General features: G+C 45.0%; 1 protein-coding gene across 2 annotated transcripts in view; it reads right to left on the bottom strand.

Annotated features, from left to right (window-relative positions):
• LOC147621985 (uncharacterized) overlaps nucleotides 1-17755 on the bottom strand; it is a 50360-nt gene that overhangs the window by 13800 nt on the left and 18805 nt on the right. The window lies entirely within an intron of this gene.

The following is a 17755-nucleotide window of genomic DNA, read 5'->3' on the forward strand; positions in this document are numbered from 1 at the left end:
AAGTACTTTGTGATAAATCTGATAAGGGACTCTCTCCACGGCAACACCCGTTCGGTGCCGAGTAGTCCAAGCTCTTGGAGAACCACGGTCCAAAGGTGCTGAGATCGGGAGAGCCAGGCGTTAGTACGAGAGCGCCTGTTTGTACGTGGTCTTGGAACACCGGTGGAGCGCTCTCCGCGGAGTCCAATGAAAGCACAGTACCGTAGAGACTGGACCACGCTAGTGGTCGTTCTACTTCGAATATCTACTTCGAGCCTTTTGTTTGGTACTGTATTCATTTGTACATAGACATCATCTGGTTTTGGAACCCATGGAGCATTGTATTTGTTAAGTACTCCCAATAAATATATCATATATTGAGGGGGGGGTCGGCCCGTTCCAGCCCCAGTGCTGGTGTCCATCTATCTCATTTCATTTCTTTTCAATTTCAAGTTGTCATTAAGTTGTCCATTTCAAATTGTGATATTAAGTTGTGCTATTACGCGTGTGGGTGTCCAACGGAGTCTATTCCCACTTGACGGGATCGGTTTCAGTTGCAGCCAGGTACACACACACAGGCTCGTACACACGGGCAGGCACGCAAGCAGGTATACGCGTGTATACGCAGGCGGGCAAGTATGCGCACGCAGGCAGCAACTTCAGTTGATGCTATCGTTGCTGCAGGAAAACGCGGAAAGCACACAGTCGACGAATCGTTTTTTTTTTTTTTACGCACGTTGCTTTCGTTTTTGAACCTTCAACTTATAGCATTACCCGATCCTAGTCGGCCTTCTGTTCTTGAAACTGATGCCAGTGACTATGCCATCGAGGCTGCTCTATTTTAAGATGATAGACCTATTGCTTTTGAAAATAAAAAGCTAGACGACACTCAATCTCGTTGGCCAACCCTTGAGAAGAAGCTTTATGCTGTGATTCACGCTCTCAAGGTTTGGAGACATTATTTATATGGCTCCAAGTTTGTAGTATTGACTGATCTCATCAGTCAATCAAGTATGTGTGTGATGCGGATGATTTGAGAGGAAGGAAAGCTCGATGGGCTGAATTAATGCAAGATTTTGATTTTGAGATTCGTTATAGAAAAGGGTCCATGAATAGTGTTGCAGGTGCGCTTAGTCGCATTAGAGAGGTGAATACTTTGTCGTTCACCGAGATTTCTACTGACTTATTTCAATCATTGAGAGGGCTTTGCAGGACTGATAGTTATTTTGGTCCATTTTGGCGGAAAATCCAGGACGGGAGCTCATTGATTGACCAAGACTCGATGACTGAGCAGCCTACCATGTTGGGGTAAAGGCACTATGCCCACCTTTATAGTGTGTACAAGCCCATAAGTTCTAGTACATAGTACACTTAGTACTTTTAATGTACTAAGTGCACTATGTGTACTAGTGCAATATACATGTGTGATAGGGGAGTCACACACTCAATGCTTGAGTTGACTTATCCCCACAACTCTCTCTCTCTCTCTCTCTCCCTTGCTTCTCTGTGTATGTCTCACACACATGAATCTCTAACCCTAATTCTCTCTCCCATTCAACTGGTATCAGAGCCAGTGCTGTCTTGATCCTCACCCTTTGCCCTAGAGCTTGCATTTTTCCGAGGACACTCTGCTCGCGTTCTTTGTGCATCTCTGCTGATGTACAAGCCTAAAGCCTGCGCATTGCTGTACCTGCGTGACCTGAAGCTCTGCAGCAGCACAAGGAGCTATCAGCTGGCTTAAGCAGTGCTGCCCTCAGATCTCCCAGGCGCAGGTGGAGAAGAAGGCGAAGGCAGGGGTGTCAGCGTAGGCAGCACACTTCCAATTCAGGCGGACACGTGTCAGCGTAGGCAGCACACGTCCAATTCAAGCGAACACAGGCGAAGGCACACAACGCGTGTAGCGCTACTAGGTGGAGGCGGCGAAAGTTTTGGTCGTCGGCTGGCTATTAAGCGAGTGGCGCTCAGCAGCGAGCGCATAGGCGAGACAGGCTACGGACCAGAACCAGGATAGGCTGCGTACCAGAACCAGTCGCATACCTGGTATCAATGCTTGTCGTTTCGGCAGATTTCGTCTCCTCGACATAGCGGGCCCCCCTTCGCCCTCCCGCATCTTCGTGTTCAAACAAGTACTACATCAGCTGCAGCACAGCAGGCGCATCTCCATCAACACAAGCAGCATCAGACGTGCCCCCCCCTTTCTCCTGCAACAACTGAAATTCAACCTGCAGATCAGAGAAATTCAAAAAAATTAAGAGGTATTTGCCTTCAATTTTGGGAATTTCTTATTAATTCAATCAATTGAGCAGGTACAGGTGCCGAATTGCTCAATTTCTGAGCAAAATTGGCAAAATTGGGTGACATTGGTCACAATCAGGATCAATTTGCAAGAAATTGGATGTCGAAATTTGGGGCTTTTGATGTAATTGTGCAATTAAGCATTCATACATGCCGTATGATGTGAGAAATCGCACATTTGGGCAAAATTGCAGCAAATTGCAGTGCAAATCAAGGGGCTTTTGTGCTGATTGGATTGATTTGCATGCACGCAATCGCATTTGATGCTGTGGATAATGTGTTGATGCCTTACAAGCACTCAATGTGCCTGTAAATCAAGGGGCTTTCATGTATTGAATGTATATGTGGCCAGGGGGAAGCATCGCGAAGACTCAGGATGCCTTCATGTGCGTCAATGTACCATGTATGATCAGCAATTGATCTTAAATCAAGGGGCTTTTCAAGATTTTATGCTTGTTAAGCTTGGCAAAGCAGCAGGCAAGACTTTTATGCCTTGAATCCTCAGAAATCAGCTTGCAGTCAAGGGGCTTTTGCCCAATTTCTATTCGAAACTGTTGTATGCAGTGTTCGGGACTGTAAAAGTCTGATTTTCACTCATTTGGACAGCCAGGATAGCATTTATTGCTACTGTACCTGCTGGTACAGATTTGGTACAGTTTTGTACAAGTTTTGGCATGGCTGCACATTGATTTGAGTGAGCAAAAGGTTCATTTACAGCTGCTGTACTTGCCGGTACAGGTTTGGTACATCATTGGTGAGCACTTGGTACTGCTGTACAGTGCTTTGGAAGGGGAACAGAGCACATTTAAGGTGCTGTCCTAAATCTGCAGCAACCAGATTTTGGTGATTTCATCACATATAGTGGGAGAAAAGTTGCATTTGTGCTTCCGCAGTGGGAGATAAAGCTTGGGAGAATAACTGTGAGCACTTTGTGTGCTTTTGGTGCAGTGTTTGCACATTTTGCAGGGAGTCAGGCATTGACAGGTTGCATATTGCTATGGCAACCACAGGTGAGAGCTCTTCATTGCTTCACATCAAGAAGCTTGAAGGCTCACATAACTATGATATTTGGCAAACCCAGTGCTATAATGTGTTGCTCCAGAAGAAGCAGCACAAGCCTATCAAAGAAAGGGGTGTAATGCCCGCTTCTCTTACTGCTGAAGAGTGGGAAGATATGGATGAGCTGGCAAGATCTACTATCATGTTGTCTGTGTCAGACTCATTACTTTTCAGCATTCGTGAAGACTCAAGAGAAGACAGCTTGGGGAATGTGGCAGAGATTGCAAGACTTGTGTGCCTCAAGCAAAGTGTATTGGTTGAAGAAACTCATAGGTCTTCAGATGAAGGAAGGGGCGTCTACGACAGCCCATCTAAATGAGTTTAATGGTATTGTCAGCCAAGTTATAAATCAAAAGTTGGCAATGGACGATGAGTTCAAAGCCACTTTTCTCTTATGCACTTTGCCAGAGAGTTGGGACACATTCAGGACAGCCACTAGCAATTCGAATGCTATGTTGTCATATGCAGATGTTGAGGGTGCTCTTCTCCAAGAGGAGATGAATAGGAAAAACAACTCTATTGGAAAGTCCAATGCAATGAATGCACGTAGGAGATCCCAGCAAAGGGGTAAAAGCCAAGAACGGGGAAGGAGCAAGTCTCGCTCCAAAAAGGATTTGGAATGCCATTATTGTGGCAAGAAGGGACACATTAAAAAGCAATGCTACAAATGGAAAAATGATCAAAAGGAAAAGGGAAAAGGCAAAGACAAAGACAAAGATGAAGCCAAAGATGTAAAGCCAAAGGGCAAAAGTGGAGTCAAGATTGAAGAAATCAATGTGTCACATGCAGGTGACAGTGAGGATGAGGTCCTATTCACGTCTTCACTTGATGCCCATTCACTTCTTACAGGTGGTCATGGTATGCACTCATGGATCATTGATTCAGGTGCCTCCTTTCATGTCGCAGGTTGCAGAGACTTGTTTGTCAGGTATACTGCTGGCAATGAAGGAGTGGTTTATTTGGGTGATAACCATGCATGCAAGATTCTTGGCAGAGGTGATGTGAGGCTTGTGTTTTCAGATGGCTCACAGCTTATGCTCCATGATGTCAGGCATGTGCCTGAGATCAAGAAGAATCTGCTTTCTACTGGACAGCTTGATGATGCTGATTATGTTACCACATTTGGTCGTGGAAAGTGGAAAATTAGTAAGGGCTCACTGGTTGTTGCCAGAGGCTCTAAGGTGGACACTCTTTACTTTATGCATGCAGGTGTTTGTCACCATGCTAATGTAAATGCAACCGAGCTGCCGGAAATCTCTATGTGGCATAGCCGGTTGGGACACATGAGTGTCAAGGGAATGGAGCAATTGTCTCGTTTGGGTTACTTGCCTTCTCTAAAGTTTTCAAGTTTTCAGTTTTGTGAGCATTGTATATATGGCAGGCAACTGCAGTGCCCCCACAAGAAAGCTCTTGGACAGAAAGATGCTCAGTTAGAGCTTGTGCATACAGATGTATGTGAGATGCCTCAGCTTTCTTTGGGAGGGGCAAAATATTCTCTCTTTTATAGATGATGCCACACGCAAGGTGTGGGTTTATCCTCTTCGTTTGAAGAGTGATACATTCTCAGTGTTTGAGAAGTTTGTTGCTCTTGTTGAGAATCAAACTGGCAAAACACTGAAGGTTTTGCGTTCCGACAATGGTGGAGAGTATATATCCAAACAGTTTCAGGACTTTTGTGATGCTAAAGGCATCAAGAGGGAGCTCTCTACTCCTTATGATCCTCCACAAAACGGGACAGCAGAGAGGATGAACAGGACCATTCAGGAGAAGGTCCGTTCTATGTTGTCACATGCTGCATTACCTCATGGTTTTTGGGCTGAAGCTGTTATGACAACCGTTCATCTAATAAACAGGTCACCTAACACGAGGCTTGGTGGGAAAGTGCCAGAGGAAGTATGGACAGGGAAGCCTCCGTCATACAAGCACTTGAGAGTGTTTGGTTGCGTTGCGTACGTGCACATACGCAGGGAAATGCGCACCAAACTTGATCCTAAGTCTCACAAATGCATATTCCTAGGATATGGTGACAGAGGTGAAATGGGGTATAGACTTTGGGATCCCGTGAATAGAAAGATCATACGCAGCAATGATGTCATTTTTGATGAAACATGCATGTATAAGGAGCCTGCAAGGCAACAGGAGCCTAGCAGAGTCATCTTTGATGATGATGGACATCATGGACAACAACCAAGGGCTGTAAATCAGCCATTACAGCAGGAAAACCAGCCCTTAAATGGTGCTGAAAATGGTCCAAATGGACAGCCAGAGATGGCAGAAGATATCCCTATGGATATACCACAGTTAGAGGAGATACCGGGCATGATTTTTCAGCCTTATGGCATGGAACAGGAGCCACCAATAGGTGATATGCAGGCTGGACAGCAACCTGCAAATGATGGTCATTGGGTACGGAGGTCCACCAGACCCTCCAGAGCCCCTGACAGGTTTGTTCCAGGGGTTGACTACTTGATGCTTACTGACTGTGGGGAGCCCTCATGTTATAAGGAGGCTTTACAGAGAGCAGACAAAGCTCTATGGGAGCGTGCCATGAAGTCAGAGATGGATTCTCTGCACAAAAATGGAACATCGAAGTTGGTGCATTTGCCTGCAGGCAAGAAGGTTTTGCCATGCAAGTGGGTTTACAGGCTCAAAGTTGCACCTGATGCAAAGCCAAGATACAAAGCCAGGTTAGTGGCTAAGGGCTTCAAGCAGGAATATGGTGTGGACTTTGAGGAGATCTTCTCTCCAGTGGTCAAAATGACCACACTTAGAGCTGTGTTAGCTTTGGTTGCACATGATGATCTGGACTTGATTCAGATGGATGTGAAGACTGCTTTTCTTCACGGTGATCTCCATGAGGAGATATATATGCAACAGCCAGAGGGTTATGCAGTAAGTGGAAAGGAGAAGCTTGTATGCAAGCTAAAAAAGAGTCTTTATGGGCTCAAACAGGCACCAAGGGAATGGTATCATAAATTTGATACATTCATGAAATCCCAGAAATTCAGGAGAAGTGACATAGATCACTGCTTGTACACCAAGAAAGCTTTGGATGGCAGTCTATTGATCCTCATCTTGTATGTTGATGATATGTTGATTGCCGGGAAATCTCGTAAGGAGATGGATGCCTTGAAGCAGAGGCTGCATCAAACCTTTGATATGAAGGATTTGGGTGATGCAAATCACATTTTGGATATGCGGATACTTCGGGACAAAAATCAACATGTGTTGTATTTGTCTCAGAAGGAATACATTGGCAAAGTTTTGCAGAGGTTCAATATGGACGGGGGGAAGAAGACTAGTACTCCTTTGACTCCATATGTGAAACTCAGTGCTATGGACAGCCCACAGTCAGATAGTGGCAGGGCTCATATGGCCAAGATTCCGTATGCTTCAGCTTGTGGCAGTCTCATGTATGCCATGGTTGCTACTAGGCCGGACATTGCATTTGCAGTGGGAGTGGTTTCTAGATACATGGCCAACCCTGGCAAGAAGCATTGGGAAGCAGTGAAAGGTGTCATGAGATACCTGAAGGGCACACAGGATATGTGCATTTGTTTTGGCAAACAGGATGCATTAGTGCATGGTTACACGGATTCGGATTATGCCGGTCATCCAGATAACCGGAAGTCTACTACCGGTTATGTGTTTACATTCACAGGAGGTGCTGTGTCATGGATATCCAGGATGCAGAAGTGCACTGCCTTATCTACTACAGAAGCCGAGTATATTGCAGCCACAGAGGCTTGCAAGGAGGCATTATGGCTATCTCGGTTAGTGGTTGATTTGGGTTATACAAGGGATATTCCATTGTTGCATTGTGACAGTCAGAGTGCCATCCAGTTGGCAAAGAACCCTGTCTTTCATGCAAAGACGAAGCATGTGGATGTGAAGTATCACTTCATCAGAGAGGTGCTAGAGAACAAGCAAATTCAGCTTGTTAAGATTCATACGGATGACAACCCGGCTGATCTGTTGACAAAGAGTTTGTCTCTGGAGCGGTTTGCTCATTGCAAACACTTGATGGGCATTGGATGAGGCGAGTTTCAGCCTTGATATGGCCTTGTATATTATCATGTACATGCTGATTTTTTCTTTTCCTTTACTTAAGGGCACTTTGCCTTTAAGTGGGAGGTTGTTGGGGTAAAGGCACTATGCCCACCCTTATAGTGTGTACATGAAATGGATGCCAGAGGGGTACTTCTAGGACTATCCAGATATACTTCAAGCTTAGAGCATTGAGGAAGTGGTTGGTCGAGATGTATTTGAAGTACAGATATGGACGTCTTGCGATCAAGACAAATTCAAGAGGGAGGGATCATACCTCTAGTGTCACAAATCCCTATATTCTAGGGACATGCGGATGCGTGTCAGGCCTAGAAACATGCGGATGCATGTATGTATTATACCTGGGCATGTGTATGGATCATATGAGTGGATGCATATGAGTCCAAGGACATGGCAGGACATTTGTGGACTTTCGGGCGCTGCCCGTGTGGATTCCGGCCATGCACACATGGTGTGTTATGATGGCAGGCGGAATATTTTCAAGTACAAGAATGATGATAGGTGGTTCTCCAAGTTTACATGTGCACAATGCATAAATGATGCATGCCATAACTTTATTTTACTTTGTGTGACATTGTCTTGCTGCCTGGACAATGCTTGTTATTTTGGCTTGTGAAACCCGAGGGACCGGGGACGCCCGGGCACCTTGTGGACCCGTGTGTGCACTCCTGTTTGGGCCTAAAACTGTGGGCTTATGGGTTTTGCAGGTGGTAAGTGCGTCCACACTCAATTTACAGCTTATTTCATTTACTACTAAAGTTTATTGGTTTGCAGGTCCACACTCATTAATAAGTGGCCGCACAACTTATAATGCATTCGCATTTGGTTGGACCAAAATTAATGAAGTCCGGACAACTTATGGCCATTTCCCATTTGGTTGGACCTAAACTTATACAAACAGGACAAATGGAGCACTATGGGCTGGACACCTACCTGGACACCTTATGGGGACACTTGTCAGCCTGTATGTGTACCCACCAAGCCCCTTAGGTGGCACTGGAGAAAGGCGCCTCCTTCAAGAGGCCTTTTGGGCTGTTTTATTCACTACTCAACACATTGGAGAGCTGGTTGAAGCTTTGGGAGTTGCTACAGGGCTGGTTGCTTGCTTCCCAGCTCACACAAGCTTGGATATCGATCCCCACACTCTTCTAAAGGGCTGGTTGGTAAATTTCAGACCTGTAATTTCTGGTTATTGCGAGTTTTGGGCTGGTTACAGGTGTCCAAAGTCAACTTGGACAGTACAGGACAGCTCTAGGGACCTCCACAGGGCTGTAGGACCCCTTACAGGTGGATTTCTCGCGATAGAAAGTTGCTGTTTTGGACTGGTTATTGCACAAAACAGGCCGGACAGCAATGGAATATGTGAGCATGGATGTGTCTCAAGGATTCCTCGTGTAACAGGTGTTTAGGGCAAGCATTGGGGACACTTGCTCGCGGAGAACACAGGTTTCTGGATCAGTTTCTCGCGTGGAAACAGGGCCTAAAGATCCATTTACATCTTGTGCAGGGCGGAGTACCTGTGAGGATTGTGATACTCTTGTGCAGGGCGGATGTACCTGTGAAGAGGCTTGTGCAGGGCGGATGTACCTGTGTGTAGGGCGGATGTACCTACAGATTCTCTTGTTTGAAATGTATTCATTCATGATGTATTTGGAAGAATCAGGTGCAGGCTGGTGGTGAATCCCCAGGCACCCGTAATCTTGTACTTTGCAGACTCTTTTGGTAATATAACCTAAAGGGGGGGGGTCAGCCTATCATCGGCCCCTTTATGTGGTGTACTGTCATTTTCAGCTTTGTGGTTGTAATGCTCAAGTGTTAAGTGCTCAGAATCTTGTTCACATTTATACGATTCCAATACACGCGTCCGCCTCCCGTTTCATTGGTATCAGAGCTCAATTTTTCCCCTCATTGGAAAACGGTCTGAGGCTTGGAATCATAAGTGGTGACCTGATTTGAGTATCATGGACAGCCACATTTCTGACAGTGTGGAGAACACACAGGACCGTGAATTTCATGGTACAAGGGATGCAAGAGATACTGCAGGCAATGATGTCTATGGAGATGCAGGTACTCATGACACTATGCATTCTGATTTGGAATCTTTGAGGCGTCAAGTGCGACGCTATAGGGCTGAAACCGAAGAGCTTAGGTCATTGAAAAATGACCCGGATGTACAAAGGGTGTTGGCAGCGAAGGCAAAGGCTTCCGTCCATGAAGTCACTTTTGAAGCAATTGCAAAGGAAATGGATGTTGAGAAACCCCGAGAGCTTGCACTTGCATACCTAATGGTTAAGGGTGATGTATACACTGAAGCAGATGGTAGTTTGGCTTTCAAGAAGCCACCCCTCATGGCTGCCCGTGGTGATACACATGATGCACAACAAGCAGAATGAGCACAGCAAGTGCCAAATGCTGAAAGGACAAGAGTCCCTGGTGCTAGGCTTGATGCAGGTCAAGAGAAGAGTAAGGATGAGGGATCCTCTACTCATTCCCGCTTTGCTCCAAGAAGACATGTCCGTTCTCGTGTTGAGCTTTCCACTCATTTGGAGAGTGTGGCTCAAGAGAGAACGAAGAGGGATCGTGAATCTTCATCGCGGCATCATCATTATGCAGATGAACAGGATGTACATAGGGATGCATATAGAAGGAAGAAGCCTCGAGAGTTCAAGTCCGGTGACAAGGATGTAAAGTTTGAAAACTTTCAGGGACGGATGGACTCTACCAAAGCACTTGCTTTCATTAGACAGTTTGAGATAGCTTTTTGCAATGAAGACTTTTCGGAAAAGTCTATGCTCAGGCATGTGGGAATGCATCTCAAGGATACGGCAAGTGATTGGTGGCTTGCAAAAATACTTGATGGAAGTGCTGCCCCAACTTGGTCTTCTTTCAAAATTCAGTTTTATGATCAATTCTTACCACCAAACTTTGCAAAGGATGTACGCAAGGAGTGGGATTGGCTGTCCCAAGATGAGGGAGAGTCTGTTGCTTCATACATAGCAAAGTTTTGGAAAGTCCTTCTCAAGGTTACTCCCTTCATGAAGATTGGAGAGGACGAGAAGAAGAGAAAGTTTGAATCGGGGCTCCATCACATCATCCAACAAAGCTTGGGAGTGTACCCAAATAAGACCATACAAGAGCTTATACACTCAGCCATGATTGCGGAGAACTTGCACATAAAAGCACCCACAAATAAGCCATTTGCAGGTCAAAACAAGAGCAAATTCAGGGCTGGTTATGACCAGAAAAAGGGTGGACAGCCACCTAAGAATGCTCCCAAAGATGGCCGAGATGCAAAGGATGACTCCGAAAAGAAGCCGGGGGGTAAACGCCACAATTTTGGGCTCTCAAAACAGCAATTGGAAGAGTACAGGAAGGCTGGAAAATGCTTAAAGTGTGGCAGTAAAGATCATATATATCCTAAATGCCCACAGAATCCTAAGAATGCTAAGCCTAATGTGCAAAAGCCTCTTGTGAATGTTGTACCCGATGTGCAGGGTAATACAGGGCATGAGCCCAAGAGTAGAGTCATATGCAAGGCTTGGGGCAAATTGAAGGATCAGCCCGCTTTGTTTCTTTTTGATGATGCTTCCACAGATAACTTTATATCCGTACAGATGGCTGCCGCCATAGGTCTTAATGTGGAAGACATGGGAATGCAAATGAATGCAGATGCCGCCTTTGAGGGCAAACAGGTTGATGTAACTCCGGTCATTGGTAAGCTCCGTGTACATATACAGGACTACCTCGACCATGAGAGCTTTTTAGTGGCTCCTCTTACAGGTTGTGATGTTTTGTTGGGGTGCCCTGGCATCACTGTTTAGAGCCTATTAAGGCTTACAAAGAGAAGAAAATCAGCTTTGTACATAGAGGCCGTGAGCACTCTATAGATGCTGGTACTACTGGAAGTACCATACCTCTTGTAAGCCATGTACAAATTAATAAGGCAATAAAGAAATCAGCTTGTTCTTACTTGGTTTTTGTACGTGATACCATTGAACATTCTAGTGTTGATGTTAGTACATTAGATCAAGACAAGCTTAACTTTTTGAATGAGTTCAAATATTGTTTTGCGAATGCTTTGCCAGCAAGGTTGCCACCAGAGAGGCCGGAAGATCATTGCATAGATCTAATTCCCGGTAGCTCTCCACCTAATAGGCCACCATACAAGGTGAGTGCTAGTCAACAAGAAGAGATTATGGCACAGGTGAATGAACTTTTGGAAAAGGGTTTGATTCGGCCTAGTTCCTCGCCATATTGCTCGCCGGTACTTCTTGTTCAAAAGAAGGATGGTACTTACAGGATGTGTGTTGATTACCGTGCCCTCAATAAGATAACCATCAAGAATCGGTTTCCCATTCCGCGTATTGATGACATCTTGGACAAGCTTGAAGGTTCGGCATGTTTCAGCCGAATAGACCTCAAGAGTGGGTATCATCAAGTGAGAGTGGCACCTCAAGATGTACACAAGACTGCATTCAGGACAGCCTTTGGTCTTTATGAGTTTTTGGTGGTACCTTTTGGTCTTACAAATGCACCCGCTACCTTCAACAGGATGATGGACAGGGTGTTCAGAAAGCATAGAAAGTTCACAGGTATATTCTTTGATGACATTATTGTATTCTCAAAGAATGAAGCTCAACATCGTGAGCACCTGGCTATTGTGTTTAAAGAGCTTAAGGAAAATCAGCTCTACATAAATGCAAAAAAGAGTGAATTCTTTCTCCCAGAGATTCACTATCTTGGTCACATTGTATCAAAGGATGGTGTGCGCATGGATCCCGCAAAGATACAAGCCATGCAAGAATGGCCAGAGCTGAAATCAGTCCATGAAGTGAGGAGCTTCCTTGGTTTATGTGCTTACTTACAGGAGGTTCGTCAAGCATTTTGCTTTCATTGCCACTCCGTTACATGACTTAACGAAGAAGAAAGCAATCTTTAAATGGACACAAGAAGAGAGAGATGCCTTTCAAAAGTTGAAGAGTGCAATCATCTCGGGACCGGTACTCATTATTCCGGATTTGCACAAACCTTTTGTCGTGGAATGTGATGCAAGTGGGGACTACATAGGGGCTGTTTTGAACCAAGAAGGACATGCCATTGCCTATGAGAGTAGACGCTTGCAACATGCAGAGCTTCACTTACAGGTTTATGAGAAGGAGTTGTTGGCTGTAATTCATGCCCTTACTATTTGGAAACACTATCTTTTAGGGGCTGATTTTATGGTCAAAACTGATCATCAAAGTTTGAGATACTTTTTGACTCAAAGCAAGCTCTCAGAGAAGCATATGAGATGGGCAAATTTCCTCTCAATGTTTCATTTTCAGATTTTACACACTCCAGGAAAAAAGAATGTGGTGGCGGATGCCTTATCTAGACGACCACAGGTTCATGCTATTACAGTTGCATACCATGAGGACTTATCGGATATGCGTAATACTTATCATCTGGATGAGGATTTTGCACATGTATGGGCTGATTTGCAAGAGGGTATTGCTGTCCCATCTTATGTCATAAGAGATGGATATCTCATGATGCAAAATCGTATGTGTGTGGTAAAGAACCTTCGCCATAAGGTTATGGATGAGTGCCATGCTCCTCCATATGCAGGTCATAGAGGCATTTTGGCCACAGCACAAGCTTTGGAGAGATATTTCTTTTGGCCACATATTCGCAAGGATATTAAAGCATATGTACGTGAATGTATGGTGTGTCAAAAGGTCAAGTTTGATCGACATAAAGCACCTGGATTGCTTCAGCCTTTGCCTATACCAAATGAACCATGGGAAAGCATTGCTATGGATTTCATTATGGATTTGCCAAGGACGCCACAGGGAAATGATGCTATTTGGACCATCATTGACAGGTTTAGCAAGCAGGCACATTTCATTCCCGTGCGCAAGACAATAAAGCCAGATCATATGGCTAGGATGTTTTCGGCACAGATATTCAAACACCATGGCATGCCTAAATCTATTGTGGGGGATAGAGATCCTAGAACCACAAGCTTATTTTGGCGCGCATTGTTTGACAATATGGGTACAAACCTGATCTTCTCATCAGCTTACCATCCACAGACAGATGGGCAAAGTGAAATAGCAAATTCAGCCGTCCTCGACTTGCTGAAATCTTATGTATCCGACCGCAAATCGGATTGGGAGAAGTATTTACCACTTCTGGAGTTTGCCTACAACAATACGGTACATACTTCTACGGGCAAGGCGCCCTTTGAGATTATCTATGGCAAGGTGGTACTACCACCCATCCTTTGTACAAAGGATGAGATTTTTGCAGCAGATGAGTATGTCAGAGACTTGGATACTGCATTTGCACAAGTACGGACAGCCATAGAGAGGTCTCAAACTAAGAATAAAAAGGCAGCTGATAAGCATAGAAGGGATGTACAATTCAAACAAGGTGATTGGGTCTTGCTGAAATTTGAAAAGGCACGCCTTCGGAAGAGGCCAGGGAAAGAGGGAAAGTACCCTAAACTTTCCAACAGGTACTATGGACCTTTTCAGATCTTGGAGAAGATCAATGATGTTGCATTTCGGCTTGTACTCCCAGATCATTGGAACATGCATAATGCTTTTCATGTGAGCCTATTGAGGCCTTATGTGGGACCGACACCGTTTGAGCCGGTTTTGGAAGACCCACCCGAGGTGGATGAGCTGGAAGAGATTCTTCAACCTGAACAGATTGTTTTTCACAAGGAACGAAAGCTTGCGGGAGGCAAACTTGTTCGTAGGTACCTTGTGAAGTTCAAGAATTATTCAGCTTTGGATGCGAAATGGATGGATGAGGCCTACTTCGAGGATTACCCAGATCTTTTGAAGGCCTATCTGGAGGCTTTTCAGTTGCGGTCAACTGATTAGAAGCCGGAGGGATGTCACAAATCCCTATATTCTAGGGACATGCGGATGCGTGTCACGCCTAGAAACATGCGGATGCATGTATGTATTATACCTGGGCATGTGTATGGATCATATGAGTGGATGCATATGAGTCCAAGGACATGGCAGGACATTTGTGGACTTTCGGGCGCTGCCCGTGTGGATTCCGGCCATGCACACATGGTGTGTTATGATGGCAGGCGGAATATTTTCAAGTACAATAATGATGATAGGTGGTCCTCCAAGTTTACATGTGCACAATGCATAAATGATGCATGCCATAACTTTATTTTACTTTGTGTGACATTGTCTTGCTGCCTGGACAATGCTTGTTATTTTGGCTTGTGAAACCCGAGGGACCGGGGACGCCCAGGCACCTTGTGGACACGTGTGTGCACTCCTGTTTGGGCCTAAAACTGTGGGCTTATGGGTTTTGCAGGTGGTAAGTGCGTCCACACTCAATTTACAGCTTATTTCATTTACTACTAAAGTTTATTGGTTTGCAGGTCCACACTCATTAATAAGTGGCCGCACAACTTATAATGCATTCGCATTTGGTTGGACCAAAATTAATGAAGTCCGGACAGCTTATGGCCATTTCCCATTTGGTTGGACCTAAACTTATACAAACAGGACAAATGGAGCACTATGGGCTGGACACCTACCTGGACACCTTATGGGGACACTTGTCAGCCTGTATGTGTACCCACCAAGCCCCTTAGGTGGCACTGGAGAAAGGCGCCTCCTTCAAGAGGCCTTTTGGGCTGTTTTATTCACTACTCAACACATTGGAGAGCTGGTTGAAGCTTTGGGAGTTGCTACAGGGCTGGTTGCTTGCTTCCCAGCTCACACAAGCTTGGATATCGATCCCCACACTCTTCTAAAGGGCTGGTTGGTAAATTTCAGACCTGTAATTTCTGGTTATTGCGAGTTTTGGGCTGGTTACAGGTGTCCAAAGTCAACTTGGACAGTACAGGACAGCTCTAGGGACCTCCACAGGGCTGTAGGACCCCTTACAGGTGGATTTCTCGCGATAGAAAGTTGCTGTTTTGGACTGGTTATTGCACAAAACAGGCCGGACAGCAATGGAATATGTGAGCATGGATGTGTCTCAAGGATTCCTCGTGTAATAGGTGTTTAGGACAAGCATTGGGGACACTTGCTCGCGGAGAACACAGGTTTCTGGATCAGTTTCTCACGTGGAAACAGGGCCTAAAGATCCATTTACATCTTGTGCAGGGCGGAGTACCTGTGAGGATTGTGATACTCTTGTGCAGGGCGGATGTACCTGTGAAGAGGCTTGTGCAGGGCGGATGTACCTGTGTGTAGGGCGGATGTACCTACAGATTCTCTTGTTTGAAATGTATTCATTCATGATGTATTTGGAAGAATCAGGTGCAGGCTGGTGGTGAATCCCCAGGCACCCGTAATCTTGTACTTTGCAGACTCTTTTGGTAATATAACCTAAAGGGGGGGGGTCAGCCTATCATCGGCCCCTTTATGTGGTGTACTGTCATTTTCAGCTTTGTGGTTGTAATGCTCAAGTGTTAAGTGCTCAGAATCTTGTTCACATTTATACGATTCCAATACACGCGTCCGCCTCCCGTTTCATCTAGCCCTCTTCACTGTATATATATTGGACTAGAATTGATCATTATTTTGCTTATAATGGTTATTTGGACATGCTCTAGTTTGGGTGGCAACGATGCCAGAAAGCCCAAGGAGCAAGATTTGTATATGGACGACAACGATGCCAGAATGAGATGACCCATTGGATGGCAACGATGCCAGAATGAGATGACCCATTGGACAGCAACGATGCCAGATATATTGGACTTCGCAATCGGGCGGTCACTGCGACCAGATGGCCCAGATGACTGTATTGGATTTCGCAGTCGGGCGGTCATTGCGACCAGATGGCCCAGATAGTCGACTGTATTTGACTTTGTGTACTGTTTTTGATGTATGGACAATGCTTGGATTTATGGCATGTGATAGTCCACTTGGCTCCAGACTACCTGACCAGGACCTGGAATACCTAGTAGACGCGAATGATGCATACTTGTTTGTTGACTAGCTTGTGTCTAGTTTTTGCAGGAGGTAAGTATGCATTTATTTTATCTAACACATGTGGTAGGCCATGAAGATGTACCATCAAGAACAAGGACATCGGTCAAAGAAAAGGCATTGAGATGTTGCGAGATGAGCAGATGACACCACGGATATGAGGAAAGACCAGATGCACAAGCTCACCAGATGGAGCTAGTACCTTGCAACATATGGATGTACTTGATGTATCTTCAAACATATGGAAGTACTTCATGTACTTGGAACACACGGATATACACGGAACATATGGATGTGCTTGGAACACTTGCAGTCCCCACTTGAGGACAACTGCGATGTAAGAGGGAGGGAATGTAAATATTTGGCCCTCCTAGCTCTATTTCACATAATGGAATCCATGCCCGGACACCAAACAGGTGGAAGAAGAAATGGGGACAGGGTCCATAAGGATTGATTAAGAAAAAGCACCATTCTTGGTCAAAAAGCAAGAAAAAGTAAAAAGTCAAACAAGGTTGACCACGAGCCAAGGACACCATTGGAAAGAGGAGACTAAGCCAGACCAAAAAGCTAAAAGCCACTTTCTCAAAAAGCAACTCTAGGGCCAAAAAGCAAGGCCCTGAAGTTGTAAAAGCACAAATCAAGAACTTTGGCTATTATTAATAATATTTAATAAAAAGACAAAAGCAAAGCAAAAGCATTACTTTTTGGCAAAAAGCAAGGCTTCCCCAAGTATGAAAGCAGCATGAGCCTCTCTTGAGCATCAAGTTGAAGAAGAACCTCTTCATCGTGTTGCCATCTTCGTTCAAGCGTGGAGATTATCTTCTTCATCATCATCTATGAGCCAAATCATGGAGTTTTTCATCGCTACCCACTAATTTCAGAGCGCCTCCAGCAACTACAGTGCCATGTCACCATCTTTCCGTGCGACTATATGGATCCGTACAGCTGTACGGACTGTGCGGACAGAAAATTTCAAAAATCCTAAAAATTGCTTTTTGGAAGTTTTTATCACCCAAAAACCATTAAAACAGGTTTTATATCAGTTTTCTTGCCAAAAAGAGCTTCTCTAGGGTTTTCATCATCGACAAGGCTATAGGAATTGTGGAGATTATTCAGATGGATTTAGAGCTTGGACATGGAACTTGGACATCGAGCTTGGACATGGAACATGAAGCTTGGACATGGAACATGAAGCTTGAGCATAGACATGAAGAACTTGGACATAGAACTTGGACATGAACATGGAACACAGAACTTAGACATGGAGCTTGGATTTTGGACTGGGATTTGAACTTGGACTTGGACTTGGACTTGGACTTGGATTCATTGGACTTGGGATCCACTTGATTTGGATATTGGATTTGGTACTAGCCCGGTGAGAGATACTTGTGGGTCAT

The sequence above is a fragment of the Cibotium barometz genome, chromosome 29 (assembly GCF_041138505.1).
Source record: "Cibotium barometz isolate CiBa-2024 chromosome 29, ASM4113850v1, whole genome shotgun sequence".
NCBI classification, from domain to species: domain Eukaryota; kingdom Viridiplantae; phylum Streptophyta; class Polypodiopsida; order Cyatheales; family Cibotiaceae; genus Cibotium; species Cibotium barometz.